Source organism: Babylonia areolata, chromosome 12 (genome assembly GCF_041734735.1).
Source record: "Babylonia areolata isolate BAREFJ2019XMU chromosome 12, ASM4173473v1, whole genome shotgun sequence".
NCBI classification, from domain to species: domain Eukaryota; kingdom Metazoa; phylum Mollusca; class Gastropoda; order Neogastropoda; family Buccinidae; genus Babylonia; species Babylonia areolata.
In genome coordinates this window covers 20982796-21004534 of record NC_134887.1, presented here as the reverse complement: position 1 = coordinate 21004534, position 21739 = coordinate 20982796, and positions in this window count along the sequence as shown.

Below are 21739 nucleotides of genomic sequence, written 5' to 3'. Positions count from 1 at the left end.
TGATTGCTGGTGACTGACGCGTTCACCCACGTGATCAGCAGTCAAAATGGCGTGCAGGGCGGGAAGGAGTACTACTTACCGTGCATTTGATCCAGTTTCGTGGCAAAAGGAGTGGTCTTAGAGCTTAGCTGAGGGTTGCATTCGACTCAGCGCATCGAAGTCAGTCTAAAACACCTTCTACTTTTTCATTTTAACGGCCCCTGAGTTTAGTATTCTAAACTGCAGGATTACCAACACCTTGTAACAAGCACAGTTCTCATCAGATTTCTTCAGATTAGTGACGATCTGGTTTGCAGCCCACGTGATTGTCTTTGTAGTTCGCCTAATTTGTATAAATTGGCCGAGCGGGTGATGAGTGGTCACTTCCACACCTGAGCCAGCCGCGGCCAGCACCTGCTCTCTTTGTCTCTTGCTGTGTCGCGGGCAGTGTGTCGTGTGTGTCCCCACAACGGCTGACACCTCCCTATGTATCGCTGTAAGTACTAGTGTGTAGAATGTGTTGATTTGTAAATTGTATTATTCGACACAGTACTTGTGTTTATATGAGTATGTTCAGTTATTGCTTTGTTCAGTTAATTCTTTGTTCAGTTATTGCTTTGACAAGTTAGTCACAGATCAGCTATGACTGATCTAGAAATCGCCATGTCGTCATATGCTCGGAGCAGTGTTCCATTTGGTTCTTAACGTCACAGTCAGTGACGTCTCTGGACACTAATAGTTTGTTCCAGAATATTCTAGTGGGTGCATATGATGCGTTCGCTTTGACACAGTATAAGCTTTACCTAGTCTATACTGTCAGAGTACTTTCACCAAGTCAGCATCGCTTCAATCACTTTAACTGCACTATTTAAATGTATTAGAAATGTCATTTGATGTCAGCATTTGGCCTTCACACATATGCATTATGTTGTTGCGTATCCCAAACCCGAGTGATAGTCTTTCCATGTAATATGTATACATGTGCTTTACTATTCACTTGTGTTGACATGTTGTACTTATGACATTTGTTTGTGTCATTCCAGGCACTGCCTTCTTCTCATTTCTTCTCCTAGTTGTCTTTTTCTCATTATTTCTTCTTCTTAGTTCTCCTGGATATCTTCTTCTCTTAGTTTTTCTCCATGTAACTATTGTAAATAAAACAATAGAAAAACCCATTTGTGACTGGCCTCTATATGTTCCTGGCCTGTGCGTGGGATCTTGTCTATCCTTTCATTCAATCAATCATATTTAGTTAAGTCTTTTGTGCTGTACCCTGTTAGAACCACTCGGGACACGGTTACACTAAGCATGGAAGTTTTATTTATTTTGCAAACGTTTTGGTGCAGTAGGTAAAAAAAGGGAAATTACTCTTTTAATTAATGCTAGGGGACTTAATTCACTTTAAACTGGTCTTTCTCATCTTAAACATTACATTTTGAAATTATACACAATACATAAAAAGCTTGGATTTTTTTTCCAGTGTATCACAAATGAGTCTTGAAGACCTTGCCTCTCTTGTTTTTTTTGTTTGTTTTGTTTTTTGTTGTTGTTTTTTTTTGTTTTTTAACTAAGACGGAATCTGCAGTGCACTGTTCTCATGAATGCATTCAGAACGTTGTGGGCTGAAATATTCAACGAGCCATTGAAACGTGAAATAAAGGAACGTTGTGGGCTGAAATATTCAACGAGCCACTGAAACGTGAAATAAAGGAACGGACAGGGCTGAAATATTCAACGAGCCACTGAAACGTGAAATAAAGGAACGGACAGGGCTGAAATATTCAACGAGCCATTGAAACGTGAAATAAAGGAACGGAGATGAGTAGATGGCTTCTCTGTGTATGGCCGCGCGGAGGGGCAATGTCTACAATTTTGCCCTTTGATCTAGACGTAGTGAGTAGTGTTCACAACAAGGCGTGGATGTTCTCTCCGTCAGTCACACAGAGAAGTGGCGCGCAAGAAAATTAATGTAGATACAGCCAAAGGACTCACCTTGGTGAAACTTGCTCATAGAAATAAAGGTCTTTGCTGAACGTGAGCGACTGTGCACGTGTTCGGAACATGGTGTCTACAAGACACTGATCGTAGCATCACTGCCTGTTGATACGTTCGAGACCTGTCTTAAAAACACAGGGGTGGAGTTGTGACTGATCCCATGACAGCGGAAGGATCTGTGATTTTAATTCTCATGGAGGTGGGGTTTGTTCTTCCTTCCACTGGAACCTGATTCGTCGTCAAGATGCTGGTCTTTTGGGTGGACGTTAAACCGAGGCGCCGCATGCATGCACTTGGCGAATATCTATTTAAAAACAACAACAACAAAACCAACCCTCTCTTTGAAGCACGGTTAGCATGTGGGAGAGGATTTTCATCCACAACCACAGCTACCAATTACTAGAAAGCCAATGGAAGACTGGTGTCTCACCCCTCCACACACTCACCCAGACTCATGCAAGTAGGCATGTGTGCAAGTGCACACACACACACACACACACACACACACACAGACGAACGCACACTACCGTGAATACACATCAAGTGCAGCACGAACTGAAGAAGAATTGTTCATCGGAACTAACCACGAACACAATGTACCGCCAAGACCAGACAAAACAGAAAGACAGGAACTATAGAAACTGCACATTGTACCGCATAGACAAGAGAGAGAGAGAGAGAGAGACTCAAATAGTGACAGGACAGACAGACACAAAGACAGAGCCACACATTAATAAAGAGACTCAAATAGTGACAGGACAGACAAACAGACACACAGACAGAGCCACACATTGACAAACACCCAAATAATTCCTACAAGGATCACAGCGACGAAGTAGCTGACGATGACGAAAATATCTCCGATATGAAGCTTACTTTCCACCATCTTGACACCGTTGATTCAAATCTCATAAACAACCTCCTCCAGTTTTTTTGATATACCTGTACACCTACCCACACCACACCCTGATTCAGTCTTGACGTTCCACTGAACCATAAAAATCCTTCCCCTCCCGCTATTCATCGCAGTTGGCTGTGTGTGTAAACTGCTCTAGCCTTGCGTTCGTTCAGCTTGAGTGAAGCAAAAAGACTTTTGTCCCCTGAAGACTTTGTGTGTGTGCGCGGCTGATGCGTTTGTGTGTATGTGTGCCTCTGTGTGTGTGTGTGTGTGTGTCTCTCTCTCTTGTATGTGTGTATGCCTCTGTGTGAGTGTGTGTGCGTGAACGCAGGCGTGCATGCATGCATACGTGCACCTGTGCAATAGACAGGAATAAGAAGGTTGACAAGAGAGAAAAATATATAAAGGGAGAGAAACAAACACAGGCACACAAACATTGACACACAAACTGACGCACACACAGGGACATACAGACCGGTAGACAGCCACACTGACAAACAGGTTGACAGAGTGAACGATCAGCGACCAACGAACATCTGCTGTCAATCAGCCTCGACATCCTGTGTATCACAGAAACTTGGCTTCGCAGTACTGGGGATGAAGCTACGTGTCGAGATCTCGCTCCCCCTGGCTACACTACCACCTCCTTCCCTCGTGTTACAACAACTTGCAGGGGAGGAATCGCCTTCGTTGTGTCAGACGGGCTGCTCCCACACACAACGTACACATCTGTCTTTCCCTTCAACCATGCCTCATTCGAACTGGCCCAGCTTTCACTGTTGCTGCCACATTCCAACCTCAATGTGTTCTGCCTCTACCGTCCGCCACCAAACAAGAAAAATAAACTTTCTGATACGATGTTCATAGAACAGTTTCCGGACTTCTTAGAATACGCTAATAGTTTACCAGGCTCCCTACTTATTGTTGGTGACTTTAATTTTCATTTTGGTTCACCCACACAGTTTTATACCTCTAAATTACTTGAAATTGTCAGTTTGTTCGATCTTAACCAGTCTGTAACCGAGCCTACACACAATCGTGGTCACATCGTCGATTGGGTGTTGCACAGAAATGAGGACTGCCTCCTGAAGTCTACCACCGTCGATCACACCCTGTCCTCCGACCATCACAGTGTGACGTGTCATCTGAACCTCACCAAACCTCCCACGCCCCGTGTGTATAGGGAGGTGCGCACACTGACCTCAATTGACTTAGACTTATTTAAAGCTGACCTACTGACTAATATCCCTTTTGAGCCGACTGCTGACCAGCTATCCACTGTCCTACGCGCTGCACTCGACAGGCACGCCCCGTCGACTCGGTGCCTGATCTCCAATCGTCCCCCGTCGCCTTGGTACAACACCGTGGGACAAGAGCTGTTGGAGGCCAAGCGGGAGAGAAGGAGAGCTGAGAGGCACTGGCGTGCCACTAGTTTGACCATCAGTAGGGACATTTTTCAGACAGCCAGGAATAATGTAACAAACATTGTTGACAGGGCAAAGTCAAAGTTCTACTCTTCTAAAATACTTGCATGCACCACAGCCAAACAGCTTTTCAACGCTACGAACAATCTACTAGGTAAAATGAAAAACACTCCTCTCCCTACAACATTTTCGGTGCAGGAACTCCCTCAAAAGTTTTCTGACTTCTTCACCGGCAAAATATCATGCATTCGTGAGAAGCTTGACTCTGTTGTGTCTCCTTCTTCACCCGTTCAAGAACGCGTGTACAGTGGTCCTGTTTTACATTGTTTCCAACCGGTTACTGAAGATTTTGTGAAGAAAGTGTGTCTGAGCGCTTGTCCGAAATCCTGTGAGCTTGACCCTGTCCCGTCTTCTTTGTTGGTTGAATGTATTGATGTTCTACTGCCACATATTACTCATGTCATCAATTCTTCCTTACTGTCTGGTTGTTTCCCTGAAAGCTTCAAATCTGCTGTTGTACGTCCACTCATCAAGAAACCATCTTTGGATCATAATTGTTTGAAAAATTATCGACCTGTCTCTAATCTGTCATTTTTATCAAAACTGCTAGAAAAGATCATATTGTCTCAGCTCTTAGCTCATCTGGAGCAGAATGGTTTACTTAATTCCCACCAGTCAGCTTATAGACGTGGTCATAGTTGCGAAACAGCCCTTCTTAGAATAGTGAATGATTTGCTTTCGGGATTTGATGAGGATAAGATATCTGTTCTCGCTCTTTTAGATTTGTCAGCAGCTTTTGACACTATCGACCACTCTATCCTCTTGAACAGACTTAAAACTTCCTTTGGTATTCGTGACACTGCACTAGCATGGATCACGTCTTACCTGTCAGATCGTACACAGAAAGTGTGTGTAAATGGTACATACTTTAGAGTATCTGCCTTGAAATATGGTGTCCCACAAGGGTCCGTCCTAGGTCCTGTTCTTTTCGTGCTGTATGCGGCTCCTGTGTCCTGCGATGTCGCATGAGAGCTTTGCTGATGACACACAACTTTATCAGTCGGCTTCCATAGCTGAATTTGATGCACTGGTGACTCAAACACAGGAGTGCATTGCTGGCCTAAAGGACTGGATGACTCTCAACAAGCTTCAATTAAATGATGATAAGACTGAATTTATGATAACCTGTCCAAAGAAGTTTCGTCAACATCCTTCCTTTCCTGACTCTGTTCTGATCAATAGCACACCTGTTTCACTTTCTCCCTCTGTTCGCAGTCTTGGTGTAATCCTGGACCAGTCTCTTTCCTTCCAACAGCACATTTCGAATATCTGTAAAGTTGCCTATTTGGAACTGCGTAGAATCAGCTCTATCCGCCACTATCTCTCAACCGATGCAACCAAGACACTTGTATGCTCTCTGGTTCTCTCAAGATTGGATTACTGCAACTCTCTTTTGGCCGGCCTTCCCAAATACCTGTTAGACAGACTCCAACGAATTCAGAATAACGCTGCCAGACTCATTTGCAGAGCTTCTAAATTTGACCATGTTTCTCCTCTCCTTCAGTCTCTCCACTGGTTGCCTGTTTCTGATCGAATAGACTATAAGCTATCCACTCTGACCTTTTCTGCAGTCAACGGATCTGGCCCCAAGTATCTTTCTGAACTCATCCATATCTATACCCCGTCTCACCAGCTCCGTTCTTCCTCTGATACTCGACTTCTCAGGATACCTCACGTCAGAAGTAAGACCTATGGACACAGATCGTTTTCTTTTCAATCGCCAAAGACGTGGAACAAGCTCCCTGATAACATCCGTCATTCTGATTCCCTCGCATCTTTTAAATCTCGTCTCAAAACTCACCTTTTCCCTCAGCAATAAATTCAATTGTGGCAGGTCCACTTCCTTTTCGTTTGGTGTGCTTGACTATGTGTGTATACATATGTATGTGTACATAATTACATGCATGTATATGAATGTGTATTGTGTGTGCGTGTGTTTATGTAAGTTTGTGCCTGCCTATGTGTGCGTATGTGTTAGGGTAGCTGTTAGATACACATGTATGTTAAAATGTATGTATGCAGTGTGTGTGCGTGCGTGCGTGCGTGCGTGCGTGTGTGTGTGTGTGTGTGTGGTCACATTTTGGTGTGTGTATGTACCATAGATATAATGTTTTATGTTATCAAAAGCGTTTTTGTAAAGCACCTAGAGCAGATTTCTGGATAGTGTGCTATATAAGTATCCATTATTATTATTATTATTAACGATGAAGGCGGATAGTTGTGTGAGGTGTGTTCTGTTCTCAGTGGCCCGTGAGGAATTCAGGCCACCCACAATACACGTGTCCCCTAAAACTGGTTTGAATTTCCTTTTGTGCCGCGTGGTGACTGTGCAAAGCCGGGAAGTGAGCTGCGGTTCTCTAGTTGTGGTTTCATGTATTTATTCATTCATTCACTCGTTCATTATAGTTTGGGTTTTTCTTTTTATCTGGGACGGGGATTGTTGATTCCAATGAGCGTCTATATATCTATTTACTTATCTGTTTGTTTATTCATTCATTTTATTCTTCTCCGTTCTTCATCCATATCTACTTTTTCCTTCTTCGCCCCTCTTCCTCCTCCTCCTCTTCTTCCTTCACTTCCTCCTCCTCCTCTTCTTCCTCCACTTCCTCTTCTCCCCCCTTCCTCCTCCTCCTCCTCCTCCTCTTCTTCCTCCTCCTCCTCTTCTTCCTCCTCCTCCTCTTCTTCCTCCACTTCCTCTTCTCCCCCCCTTCCTCCTCCTCCTCCTCCCGAGTCCTCTTCTTCCTCCTCTTCCTCCTCCTCCTCTTCTTCTTCTCACTCCTCTTCCTCCTCCTCCTCTTCTTGTTCTTCTTGTTCTTGGTCTTGTTGTTCCGGTCTTCTTCTTCTACGTCTTCAAAAACCAATCAAACAGCACAACATAAACGTCTACGCCTTCAAAAACCAATCAAACAGCACAACATAAACGCAACGCAACACTACACCACGCCACACAGCGCAACTGACGCAACGCAACTTGAATCAACACACCATGACACACACGGGCAACACAACGGACCATCACACAAGTTAAAAACACGACACCACACAACAACGATGATACGCGACATATAGCTGAAGCCAAACCATTCAATTCCATCACACATGGCGTGTAGTCGGGATGTGGGAGTTAGTGAAGGTGATGGCTGGAGCACACACACACACACACACGCACACACACACACACACACACACACACACACACACACGCATGCACACACACTTCAGAATTGTGTTAATGGTTTCTGATTATTATTATCATTATTGAATTGTTACTGTTAAATGTAATTGCATGTTAGTTATGCATTTTTTTGGTAGTTTTCTACCTTTAACGTTTTCCTCTTCCCTCCCTCCCGCCCCCCATCCCCTACACACACATACACACACACACCTCCCCCGGCACACACACACACACACACACGCACACGCACACACACACACACACACACGCACGCACGCACGCACATCACACCACATCATAAATCACTCGCAGGGACACAGGCAAACGCAGTAGGATCACAATATTCTATGTATATCTCTCTATCTCAGCGCCTATGTGTCTGTGTGTGTGTGTCTGTGTGTGTGTGTTCGTTTTCGTTCATTCTTTTGTTTAACGTCCATCCATAATAATTACTGTGATTTCACTTTCCCCACCCAACCCATGCTTTAAATCATCACTACTGTCCCTACTCCTGGTTGTTTTTTGTTTGTTTGTTTTTGTGGGTGGGTGGGGGGGGGGGGTGAGAAGGGGGTGGCAGAGGTGAAGGAACCCACTAGTGACCTTCACCTTCCGTTCAACAACTATAACAGCGAACCAACTGGACTATTTAACAAGGAGTTGAAAAAGTCATGCATTGGACTGCTGAAGATCGTCAACACTGAAGATGATTTCAGTGCAGGGATTTGAGACTTTAACATATCGCAAGTTGGTATGGTATATGATTGGCTGTTATGTGAGCACCACAGATGCAAGAAACATTACTGACATATTTTGTCCTAAAACAATTCATTTTCCATCTGCAGATTAGAGAAATGATTTGCCTCTTATGAAAATCATTATGGTAATGTTTTCCCATGAAACCATACATTTTCTGTATGTTCTTATGTAACTCCGAGTTACCGGTGTGTTTTTCTTCAAACTGAAATTTTGACCATTGGACTTTTTCTACCATGGTGTAACATTCCTGTAGTGAAAGCGAAATATTTAAATCTAACTCCTTCGTGGAGCTTCTAGCTCCTTTTTTTTTTAGCCAAAATGTCAACTTTTTTTTTTTATTATAGTAAAAACCGCAATGAGAAGGAATCCAGCAAAAGGTTATGTGAGAGCCTCTTAATAAGAGTTCGTGAATCAAATGGTTAATTTCAATAATGAGTTCATACCTAACCGTTTCTAAGTTCAGTAGCGTGAAGAACTGATGTAGAATCAACACAAAATAGAATCTGAAATATAGTTTTCGGAAAGGATATCATGAAATTTAACGCCATTAGAATTGCTATGAGTTCAGCTGTGAAGATGGACTTATTCTCTCCCAGTTCAAAAGAGTTTTGAAAGTTAAGGTCTGGAATAACGAAAGCAGCACCAGCTCTATCATTTACAACAGAGCCGTCTGTAAAAATCTTTAGATGATTAAGGTACTTCTCTTCCAAATGGATTCGTACATGTGATGTAAGTAAGATAAAATAAGATAAGAATAACTTTATTATCTCCAACTGGAAAAATTTGGTCAGGTGCATTATCACAACATAGACAAGTAAACAGCATGGGGACCATAACTGTAAAAGTCAACAACAGCTTTTACGAATATTACGAAGATACAAATGTAAAAAATATCACATACATCGTTTCATACATACATCCACACACTGCAGGTAATAACTAGTATTCTTAATGTAAAAACAGAAAGAATTAAGAAACATTATCTGAATATAATTATAAACATAGCCTACTATACTGCACATTGATTATAATAGACAGATGAGATAAGAATAAAGATGAATTGCGGAAAACCACAACCAGATAAAAGTACATTTATGTTGTCATCTTTGGTCAGATCAGTGTGATCAATATCAAATTGCGCTCTTTGAAGTTCCCATACAGGTGTAGGTGATAATACAGACTTTTTTGCAAAATGTGGGGTGTTATTCACGCCGGAACGACGCCATTTTGTTTCAAGTTGTTGACCTGTCCGTCCAATCCTATATTCAATGGACAATACACGATAACATGTGATGGAAAGTTGGAGAAGGAGACCGTTAAATATTTATTCAGAGAAAGATTTGTGAACGCCTCGTCACTTACTGGATTATGCCCCAAACTGCCATAAAAATATCCACAGAATCATTCGGAATTCACAGTTAAAAATAATAAACCATGAGAGTTAATACTCTTGAATTGATGAAACGTAAAAATTTCCAGTCTTGACTTTTCTCAAAATGAAGTCCTTTTCACTTCTTACGACGTTTAGAAGTACTTGTACTTGGCTCTACATGTTATTAGTTTAACAAAATACTCAATTTTCATATCAACTTTAAAACTATAAAACTAGAATGAACATAAAAGAGAGATAGAATCGACCATGTCAACCAGGTGTAACTAAACTTGTATATCTATCTAGATCCAGAGAAAACGGCTAAATGTTGCAGTGTTATTGCGGCAATATCCACGTTTCCTTTACCGCGGACTTAAAAAGAATTTATAATTGCCCTTAAAATTTTTTTGACTGCCCAAGATACACCAGAATAATATGATTTAAACAGCGTTCTCACTGCGAATACCGCAATCGATTTATCGCCCTTTAAAAAAGCATGTTTAAATTATATATTTTTTAACTTTAGTTAAGGAGCCACGATAGTGTAATGGGTAAGACGGTTTCTTCTCACCGGAACATGCGGGGTTCGAATCTGCCGTTAGGACTTTTTTTTTTTTTTTTTTTCTTTTAACCCGAAACTTTATAACAACAAATACAGAACACATTTTAACGATTAGATCTTTTTTAAAGTGTATCACAAGTGAGTCTTGAAGGCCATGCCTCTCCAGTTTTTTTTATTTTTTTATTTTATTTTTTTTATCCTATGTCGTTTATCAATACCATTCTTGTGCCTATGTGTGTGTGTGTCCATGTGTGTGTGTGTGTGTGTGTGTGTGTGTGTGTGTGTGTTATTACCATGTTTATGCCTTTATGTAGGATTGTGTTCGCATGCTATGACTTTAAGCAGCATTGTGTAGTGTGTGCAATGACATATATAATGTAGTATTGTGTAGCCAGTGTAGACCCTGATTCAGGGCAGGGGCTTATCTATTATCCTCGAAAATAAAGAATTTTGTCTTGTCTTGTCTTGTCTTGTCTTGTTTTGACTTGTCTCTCTCATCATCTATTACATCTCTTTTCCTCTCTTTTTCATTGTCGTCTTCTTCACGTACCTGTCCCTCTGTCTCTGTCCTCCCCTCCACTGTCTCTCTCTGTCTCTTTCTGTCCAAGAAGTACAGTGGCAGCACAGCCCTTTCAAGCCCCTCCATTTAGCCACAGTTCGATGCACCCTCATCACCTCCACATGGGGAGTAGTATAAGGGATGGGGGTTCTATATACAACGATTTTGGCGTTAATAAGGCCCAACAACGCCCTCAAGCATAAAAAAAAACCCCGTGCGATCGGGTTTTTTCGGCTTAAAAAGGTGTAACAACGCCTTAAACCATAAAAACGAAAACGGCTTTAAAAGGTGTATGGAGAGCCAAATCACTAGATAAAAAAAAAAAAAAATGATGGTTAAATATGTGTATGGAGAGGTAAATAGGGATGGGGGTTCTATATACAACCGACCCCAGCCCAAAACCGCGCAATACTGCCCTCAAGCATAAAAAAAAAAATCTAGTTAAAACCTGTTACAAGAGCGCAAAAAAAATCAGATCTACCTCAAAAGTAATCTACCTTTTCCCGAATATGTGTATGGAGAGCGAAACGGTCCCCGCGTGTGCGTGTGTGTGTGTGTGTGTGCGTGCTGGCAAGCTAGCGACCGCTCGGCGGGTGTGGGACGGGATCATTAGCTAAGAGTGTGGTCCCACCCGCAGATCTTCCCGCCCGTTTGACCTAGTTAGCTTTTTGGATGGTTTACCATCTTGAATATCAAATAGATTTTTCTTTAACAACTGAGTTTTGTGTTTCGATTTTATGTCTGTTTTCATTGCATTGAATTTTTCAACTTCAGCCAGAATGAGACTAAATTCTTCATCGCTTATTTTATCATCTTCTAATGCTTTTGAAATAAGATCATTTATAGTGTTCAGTTTTGACTCGGCCAACACGCGAATCTCGTTGTGCTTCATAGCTTGTGACATTAATTTTTTATGAATAAATTTACAAGTTAAACCAACCACACCAAGGAGACCAGCTCCCACTTCTATTCCAATAGCTACGGGAGCAGCGGCGACACTCAACAGTAATCCAACACCCGATGCCCCAAGGGCGAGACTAAGAGTCGTCAGCGTTGTATCCGCGGCTGTAGCGATATTTACACCGCGTTTATATTTTTTATAAAATAAAGTTCTTTCATCACGCTCTTTTTCGAGGTTGTTTTTTATATTCGATATCTCTCGTAGGCGAAACTCCATTATTCTATAGTAATCATTTTTTGTTTTTAAATGATGGTAACAGGATGAGGAAAGTAGCGCAGTCTTTTAAGCTGAAGAGGTCCGATGTGAATAAAGTCGAGAGATATTTTATCTAACGATGGACGTTTGATGACACCTTCGAGCGAGAATTCTATAGAGGGATCGGGTTGATCAGATGGGTCAACCACTGGAATTTTGATGGTAATTCTCAAGAGTTTATTTTTAAGATTTCCAGGCCATTTTATCTGCAACCCTTTTAAAACTTCTACAAAATCATCTGGCACCCCACTAAGGAGTATATCTAAAACGATAGTTGACCCCTGAATAGGCGGCTTAAAATCAAACTCTTTAATTAACCGCAGTGTACCAGTCTTTTTACCTTTCATACCAATAACATATCCAAAGTCGTCGCTGTTAACGACGATTAGATCTTTACGTGTATGATAGGAAGCCAACAGTTTACCACTATTTTGTATTTTTTGTAGAGCGTGATTTCTTCCAATACTAACATAGGGTTGTTTTATTTCAAAATCTAAATCCCAGTTATCCACCGGATAAGGTACCCACGTATCATCGTCGGAAAGAACAAGATGATGTGGTTTGTTGACAACAACACCGTCAACGTTCACGTCTGCAAGTTCGCTGAATTTGTTGAGACCACCACCATTACTCGTTATTTCTTTTCTTTTGTACGTTCCTTCAGAAAGTTGGAAGGCGTACAACTGATTTTCTATTCCCGACGCATCAAATCCGTCTGTATCTCCGAGATCAACCAAACCGAACGTAGTGCAGGGTTTGATATTATGTGTTCCTGGCCCTCCGGGATCAACCATTTCTAATATTTATAGTATATTCTAAATGTTCAAATTGCTGCAACGTAGTCTTCTTAAGGAAATATTTTGAGGAAGACGGAGGTTGATCCACACACTCAGTTCTTCATGTATTGTAACAATACCTTCAAGCGAGAATTCTATATGACTACCCTGTTGTATAATATCATAGGGTATAGCATCATCTTGTTTTTCAATGGTGATTCTCAGGGGTTGATTTGCAAGATTTTTGGGCCATTTAATGTAAAACCCTTGAAAAACTTCTACAAAATCATCAGGCTCTTCACCGAGAATTACATCAAAAATAATACGGAAACGACGGAAGCCCCACAAACTAGTTAGATCATAAAAATTTATTTGAAATCCAGATTTATCCTTCGAGCGTTTCTTAATCACATAACACCTCTTCTGGTATTTTACTAAATCTGCATTAAACGCTTTTAAATCAGCGAACATCCAGCCACTGTTTTTTATTATATAATTATTTCCTTCCTCTTGGGTAATGTAAGGTGATTCAATTTTTAAATCTATTATCCACTTGTCGAGGGGTTTTAGCTGCCATGTACCGTTTAAACGAACAAGTTGATAGGGCTCATCATCGACAACATCATCCTCACTCACGATATCACAGATTTTTACTTCTTTTCTTTTGTATGTTCCTTCAGAAAGTTGGAAGGCGTACAACTGATTTTCTTTTCCTGGCGCATCAAATCCCTCTGTATCTCCGAGATCAACTAAACTGAGTGTAGTGCAGGGTTCAGACATATCTTATATGTAATGTAATATTTAAATAATCAATAGAAACGGGATTATGATTTTCATCTACTATAGAAAGTGTTAAACGTGGTAAATCTCCGTGAGAAAGTCTTTTGTATTGGGGTGATGTCAACATGGTTGTTCGACCACCCCCGCATCTTTCATTTTCTACTGGGATTGATTGTAACAACGTAGAAGGCAATCCGTTATAGAAATTATCGGTGGTACTAATTTGAGAGAGGTGAATGTAAAGTGCTTTATGTATCGCGAGCCGCGGATGCCTGTTTCCTATGACCATTATTCCCGGCGCGATGAGTTTTTTGGGGAACCCCAGAGTATGTGCAAGACGCTCAGAAAGTTCAATCGATTTGGTGCTCTTTATTCTCAGATAGCCACTCGGAGTGTGCAAGTCTAACTCTGCACCGTGGGGGGTGAACATTTCTTTATTGAATTCACACACATTATAGTAACCATCTGGGATTATTATCTTACGATCGGTAGTAGTAAAGAAATTGTTTCCGAGCTCATCACTGATATTTTTCCAGTTGGGATAATAAGTTATTTCACGCAGCGCGATTTCTAGTCTTCCACTTTGATTAGATATGCACCGTGAACAGCGAATATTCTTTTACCGCCAAGTTTCCCGATGTTTTTCAGTCTTATGCGAACCCCACTATGACTGGGGGGATGAATGCAGCCTGGCTTGCGTGGAGAAACAACCCGATAGTGTGGTGGCAGAATCAAATCAATTTTGTGGTATGGTGTGCGACCGCCGGGTGTGGAGTAACGGAAGAACATTTTCAAGCTTCTGATCCGTTTATTCGAGCTGTGTATAGGTTTCATTTTTACTATCAGATTCGGAGGTTATTGGACGAGTTAAAAATCCCGCTACCCACCGACCAAGCATTTAACATGTATAATAATCCGTTTGATAAAACAGTTTATCAGCGTTTGTGTGCCGAATTTGGGCAGAGGGATTGGAGACAGAAAATAGAAAAGCATGGCTTTGGTTTGGGAGAATTTATTCAGGCTGAGACCCCCGGTGGGGCTGCACGACAGGCAATGAGAAACAGAGGAGAGGGACCTGTGTTCTTTAGCCCCCACGATAAAATCAGACATACGGTGGACATCACCCGGGCTTGGACAACATTTATTCCTGATAAGGGGTTGGGTTTTACACATGCGGCGATAGTTCGTCTCAACGATAGCATTCGCACTTATGTGTGGGCTCTAATAGGGTCACAAGCGCAAATGCGCACGAGTATAACAACAAAAGGAACTGGATTTGATGCGCAAAAACAATTTTTAGCCAATGTTGAAGATGCGATTAATGCCCCCGAAAACCTACAAACGGCGATAAAAAAATACCAGGACGTTCTCCAGTACGCGAGATCCGAAGTAAACTTTGCATTTGGTGTTGGCCTTTATATGGCCCCATCTGATATGGCATTGAGGGTTGGTACACGCATTAATTATAATAATAAAATTGTCATTGCGACAGAAGAACAGAATATTGGTGTTAATGATGGATTAAACGAACTACCACACATTGTACCACCTACCCAAAGTGTTCCACCCCAGAGTGTTCCACCTCCCAATACCCAAAGTGTTCCACCTACCCAAAGTGTTCCTGCATACTATTTTGTTGCCCCATCAGGAAAAGCTCTTCAATGGTCTAGAGGTCACTGGGCTCTTGTACCACCTTCTGATGCAGACTTGGCAATGCTTGATGCGAGTAATACGGTGCTCGATTATAAATCACACAAGCCTTTGACAACACCGAGGACAGGAGCGGGTGAAACGAGAGTTTTGTTAGGCATTCGCGGGTGGTTCACTCTTACCTATAGAAATAAAAAATTAATACAAACATCTCGACCAGGATTTGCAATAGCTACCGGTGTTGGTAATAGACCCTTTCTGTATGGTGCAGGTTCTTCGGATAACAAATTTAAACTCAAACCAGCGAAAGTATCGTACGAAGAAGAGCCAACAACTCACAAAGACTATAAAGTCGCTCTTACTTTAGGATTGATAGGTCTAGGTGGTATTTACTTTCTCTTCTTTAAATAATCAAACAGGAGGAGGCCAGCACCGAGCACGAGTGCCCACAGGTTGTTGGCTAACCACCCAACCGCTTTACCCAACGTGCTTAATAACCACGAAACAATAGCCCCAATGACTCCGGGGAGGGCATCAATCACCTTTAAACCTAATTTTTTAAGTAATTCTCCCAAATCTTTAAGTCTTTTTCTTATCCAGTTGTCATCTTTTTTACCCGGCGCCCGCGCCTGTGGAGTGCCCCCTCCACCCGTGACGGCCAAAACGATAGTGCTGATAATCATACCAAAGGCAGTAAGAATGGAAACGATAGTAATGCCTTGTTCTCTAAAAAGCGTTCGAATACGTTCCGCTAGTGTTGTGTCCTCCTCAAGAATTCTGTGTATCGTTTCATGCATTCTGCTGATTTGAGATCGCAGCGCTTCTTTGTGTGTTGATATCGCTTCTAGTCGTGCAGCACGCTCGATGTTTAGATCGTCTAATTGTAAACGCAAGGGTTTGATTTCGCTTTCATGTTTATCAGCTAGTTCCGCAGACTGAATTCTTATTTTTAAAGTTGACATTTCTTCATCCAGGTGAGAGAGTTTTGAGAGGTTGTCAGAAAGATTACCGTGCTGTCTTTGCATGGCTTTGTCTAAACCTTTGAGTTCACGAGTATAACCACCCAGTTCATCGGTGCCATCCAGGGGAGGATCATCTATAGTTTTAAGTACTTCATCGATTGTATTTGGTGAGAAATCATCCATCTCAATTTCTTCGCCCAGTTTGGCTTCAACCTTTTGGAGAGCCGCGACCGTTTGGGGGTTCCTCCTCCTCCAGTCTACAAAACCAAGTTCCTCGCGAATAATATTTGCTCCACCAGGTTTTCCCGCTAGTGTTGAAAGTGCTAGGGGTTGTTTCGTGCGGACGTTAATGATATTAAAATCTGGATTATTTTTTAATCGTAGTGTACCTCTTCTATCAAGTTCAAAATTAGCATAATTTCGCCCAACATCGGGCTCTTGTCCAAATGCATCATAGTAATCATCAACCGCACTCTTTAATAATTCTGTTTGCAAGGAACCAGATTCTATTATTGACTCACCACCTTCTGCGAACCCTTCCGCCATATTAAACTTATAATATAAAGTTATATCCTTATATCTATATAAAACAAAAAATGAGTGGAAGAAAGCTTAATCCAATGAGAAGTTTGCGGGAGCCGCGGGGGATAAAGGGCGTGCGGCAGACTGTCGTGATTACTAACAATCCGTCAACTATCGATCAGAATCAACAACTTCTTGTACGCTTTCCTAATTTAGGTGTTGACGATGTGATCGTTCCGGGGAGTGTTCGACTAGCATTCAAAATTTCTTTGACTTCTACAACAGATGTGAACAGAACACTCGTTGATAATATTGGTAGAGCCATAGTACGTAAAACAACCATTCGCATTTCCGGTAATGAAATCATGAGCGTTGAAGATAGTGATGTATTTTATACTTATGGAGATCTTTGGCGAACTCGACAAGAACGAAGAAACGCCGTTTATCAAGGTATTGACTTAACTACAAACCGTAATGTGACACGATTGCGTATTAACGCGGATAATGGGGATGACACTATCGCTGGAGATGCCGCCATTGCGGAGGCTTATGGTAATCGATTTTGTATTCCGCTTGATTTCGAATTGCTAGAATCTCATGCACCATTTTATCAGAGTGCTCTCGGCGATCGCCTGGAGTATGAACATACCTTTAACACTTATAACAAGGTTATCCGCAGCACAGACCCGGATGCATCCTATACGATAGAAGGGATTAGTCTCGAGTTCGAGAAAGTCACACAACCCGAACTTGCGAGACAGATAGCCGGTTATTATTCGGGTAGGCTCGCTATTTTATATGATAGAATACTACGACATCGTAAAATTCCTCTGGACAAATCTGACACACTCTGGAATATTAATCTCAACGTGCCGGCAAAAAGTATGAAGGGGGTACTGCTGTTGTTTGATGAGTATTACAATCCTAAGATCAATAAGGTTGAAGTGACGATCGAAGGTGTGCCCAATCAACTGTTTAGTCAAGGTATGCGTTCCTATCAACAATGGGATGAAATCAGAAAGTTTTTCGGAACGCAAAAACGCGACCCCGAAGTAGACAAAGTGGTAAAAGATTTAGAACTAGCGGATGTCACAGTCGGCGAATATTTCACGAATAATTATGCTCTTTGGTTGGATATGCGCACCACAGATGATAATTCTCTTCACGGGAGTGGACGTCGTATCGAAAATGCGTCTGAAGGCATTACGATTCAGATTCAGAAAAAAGCTGAAACGGCAGAACCGCTCAATGCGTATGTATTTGTAATTATGGATGGACAATTAAATATAGAAGATGGAAGATTTGTCGAGGCTGTTTACTAAAGAAGCACATTCCGCAATTATTTGCGGGCAAACTGGGTGCGGTAAGACCGAATTTATTTTAGATTTATTACAAACGACATATCGTGGTGTGTTCGAGAATATTCTAATTCTATGCCCTACTCTCGAATATAATAAAGCCTATCGATCCCGAGTGTGGGTAAGAAAGGACCGCGGGGTATACACCGTTAATCCCGGTGATAAACTTCACGAATGACTTGGGCTGTTTTTTGAAATATTTTCCGGGGAGCCAACGTTGTACATCATCGATGACTGTAGTGACTTAAAGGCTCTTACTCAAAAGAAGCAAATGTTGAGTAAACTCGCATTTTCTGGAAGACACGCGAAACAGTCTGTGTGGGTGTTGACTCAGAAATACAACTCGGTTCTTACTGACCTTCGCGAACAAACAAAATGGGTGGCTTTATTTCACTGTAAGGATAGGGACTCGTTTGATGAGTGTTTAAGAGAAAACGATGTCATTCCAACACAAAATGAACGTAAAGAGGTTAGGAAATCATTGGCAAATACCAAACACTCCAAGTTGATATTAAAAACTGATCAACCAGTTGCATATAAAATTTGCTAGTAATAACAATGCTTAACAATTTCTTAACAATGCTTAACAGTTCCTTAGCACTGGTTAGCAATTTCTTAACACTTTTAGTCGTTGGATTTGTAGTTTTTCATTATTTTAAACTTAAAAGGAGGTATATAGAATATAAGAAGAAGATGGACCCATTACTATCCGAGGATCCCAAACGCGACAGGCTTATGGCGGTGGTCTCAGCCGGTGGAGCAAAAGAATATTTAGGGAAAGAGTTTAGTGTTGATAAAATCGAAGCGATGAAACATCCGGATATAGACAAGCTTTATACGAGATACGAAGCGAGTTTAGGATCGATGATTACAAAATCACTCGGTAATACAATTATACAACTGTATACCAGAGCAGTTTGTATGTATCTCCCAATTGATGACCAAACAAAATTAAATAGTGATCTCGAGCAAGATCCATTCCTGGGACATGCACTTAACAGCTTTACTTGCGAACTATATCACAGATTTGGCATGTTCTTAGCTCCGCTCACCACAGCTGTAACTACTGTTAAACATTGTCAATTTAATAAATATAATGGAGGAAGTAACGAAACCAAAGAATCAGAAGAAAGTTGAAGCGGGTCGAAAAGGTGCTGCTGCTAGAAAAGCAAAACATGAAGAACTTCTCGAAAAACTTCGAAAAGCGAAAGAACAACAACAACAAGAACAACAACAAGAAGAAGAACCATCATCGAGGGGACCAGATCACGTTTTTATCAATCCCTTGTACATTGCTGCTGCTTCTACGATGATAATAGGTTGTGGTGTTTACATATATTTTAATCGGTCGAAAAAACCAGTACAACCACCACAACCTGTGGTAACAAAACCCAACCCATTTATTATGTTTTGAACATTAATTTGAACACTATTTATAAACAATGGCAACACCAAATATAAACGGTAAAGAAATTGCAAACACTGTATACCACGCGGTTGTGGTCAGCGCATTGGCCGCTGGTTACTCGAGATTGACAAAATTAATATTTACGAAAGCCCCGACACCTAGACTGGCTTTCAACCTCGAAGATATCGGGATGGTCACTTTGGATATAGCCCTCGCTATGGCTATGAAGGATATGTTGGAAAAACAAGGTATTCTCCCACATGATATTTTGAAGTAATAATAATATCATCATTATAGTATGGCATCAGTAGCGTTACTCGTTGGTGGGGCAATAGTAAACGCTTTAGCATTTACCGGAAGTAATTTTTTATTTAGTAAACTGGGGTCTTCAGACGCGTTAGAAGAACAGAAACGACACAACAAAGCGCAAGAACAACTTCAGGCAGCGACCGCAGAATGGCAGAAAGAGAGGATTCAACGTTTAGATTATATAAATGAAAAACTAAGACAACAACAACATGCTGTGAACACGTTTAAGGATGTGGATATGGCAATGCAAGAATATTATAAAGTGATGGGGGAGCCACTACCCCCTCTTTCTCATAAACCCCAACTTTCAGATTTTTATGCACCCTCAGAGGGACAAAAAGATCGAGAATACATATTTATTATCATGACCATGGTCATTTTTGGCGTTGCGATTTCAAAATATTAAACATTTACTTTCTTAAATAAAATGGAAAAGATCTATTACAGCCCAAGCGGTTATTGGAAGGGTTATTCGGCGATTAAAAAACTCGCGAAAGCAGCCAAGGTGTCTGAGGATGAGGCTAGAAAATGGTTACAAAAACAAGCTATATGGCAAATTTATCTACCCCCTCCAAAGTATATTCCGAGAGCAAAATTTGATATTACTGTCCCAAATGAGGTTCATCAGGCTGACCTTTTATTTTTACCCTATGACAGAATCGGGCGTAAGACGTATAAGTATGCGCTGACTGTCGTTGATGTTGCGAGTCGATATAAAGAAGCCGAACCCCTAACAACGAAAGACAGCGTCGAAGTGGCGGCCGCTTTTTTACGTATTTACGACCGTAGCCCATTGAAGTTGCCCAAACTTCTTCAGGTAGATCCTGGCCGAGAGTTTATGGGTGCTGTGAACAAAATTTTTAAAAAGTAAGGCGTGGAAAGACACACAGAAGCCAGGCTATTGTAGAAAGATTTAATCGTACGCTGGCAGAATAATTGTTTAGTCATCAATATGTGGCTGAAATGAAATCGCCGAATCGATCAAGAGAATGGGTCACTAGATTACCAGCTGTTGTGGCTGCATTGAATAATGAGGTGACGAGACTTATAGGTAAGAAACCGTCGGTCGCAATAAAGGCCAAATCGGTAGAAGCCGAATCCTCTGCACCGACTAAAGAGGATAAAGGAGAGTTACCGCCTGATGCGCAAGTTCGGTACTTGTATGAGCCCGGTGAGCTCGAGGGTGGAGCTCGCAAACGAGCAACGGATCCCGTTTGGTCTCTTAAAGTTTATAATATTAAGCGTATGATGCCCGGCGATCCTATTCTTTATTATTTACAAAATGGTCCATCCAGAGGGTTTGTACACGAAGAGCTTATGGTTGTTCCTCATGATACAGAAATACCATAGTGCCCGTAGGCGTAAGATGTAATACCATCATCTAGCCAATAGTGTTTGGAATCGTACGGTGAGAGTGATGTCTTCATTTGCTTGATCGTGTACATCTTGTGCTTATACGATCTGAACGTTCTCATACAATTAGTAAATTGAACAGATCGATCAATACACTCCTTATACATATCGGGTTCAATTTCATCCTTCACCACACATTTTTTTATGCCCTTGGCTTTCTTGATAACTGATCCATCATCCGCTACAACCGAATACATCTTCGAGCGCAAGCCGCAGAATTGTCGGATCGGTTTACATCCGAGCTCACTTTTCATGTATCCTGGCACTTTCTCTATCGATTTATCATACAATCGATGATCTTTTGGAAAATTACTGCGGTCATGTACATTATCATCCATACAAGCGATAAAATCCTCGCATTCTACGTGGAGAATGAATGAATCGGTATCAGTATATAACAACCTGCATCCATATTTTTTCTTGTAGTGGTTGTAATACAAATCATACATGAGATACTTTGATAGGTCAAGAATGGCCATCCCGATATAGATAGGTTTATTGAGCACAAGCTTATTTTTTTTGTAGTGAATCGCTAGAAGTTTCTCGTTGATGATCATATGATCGA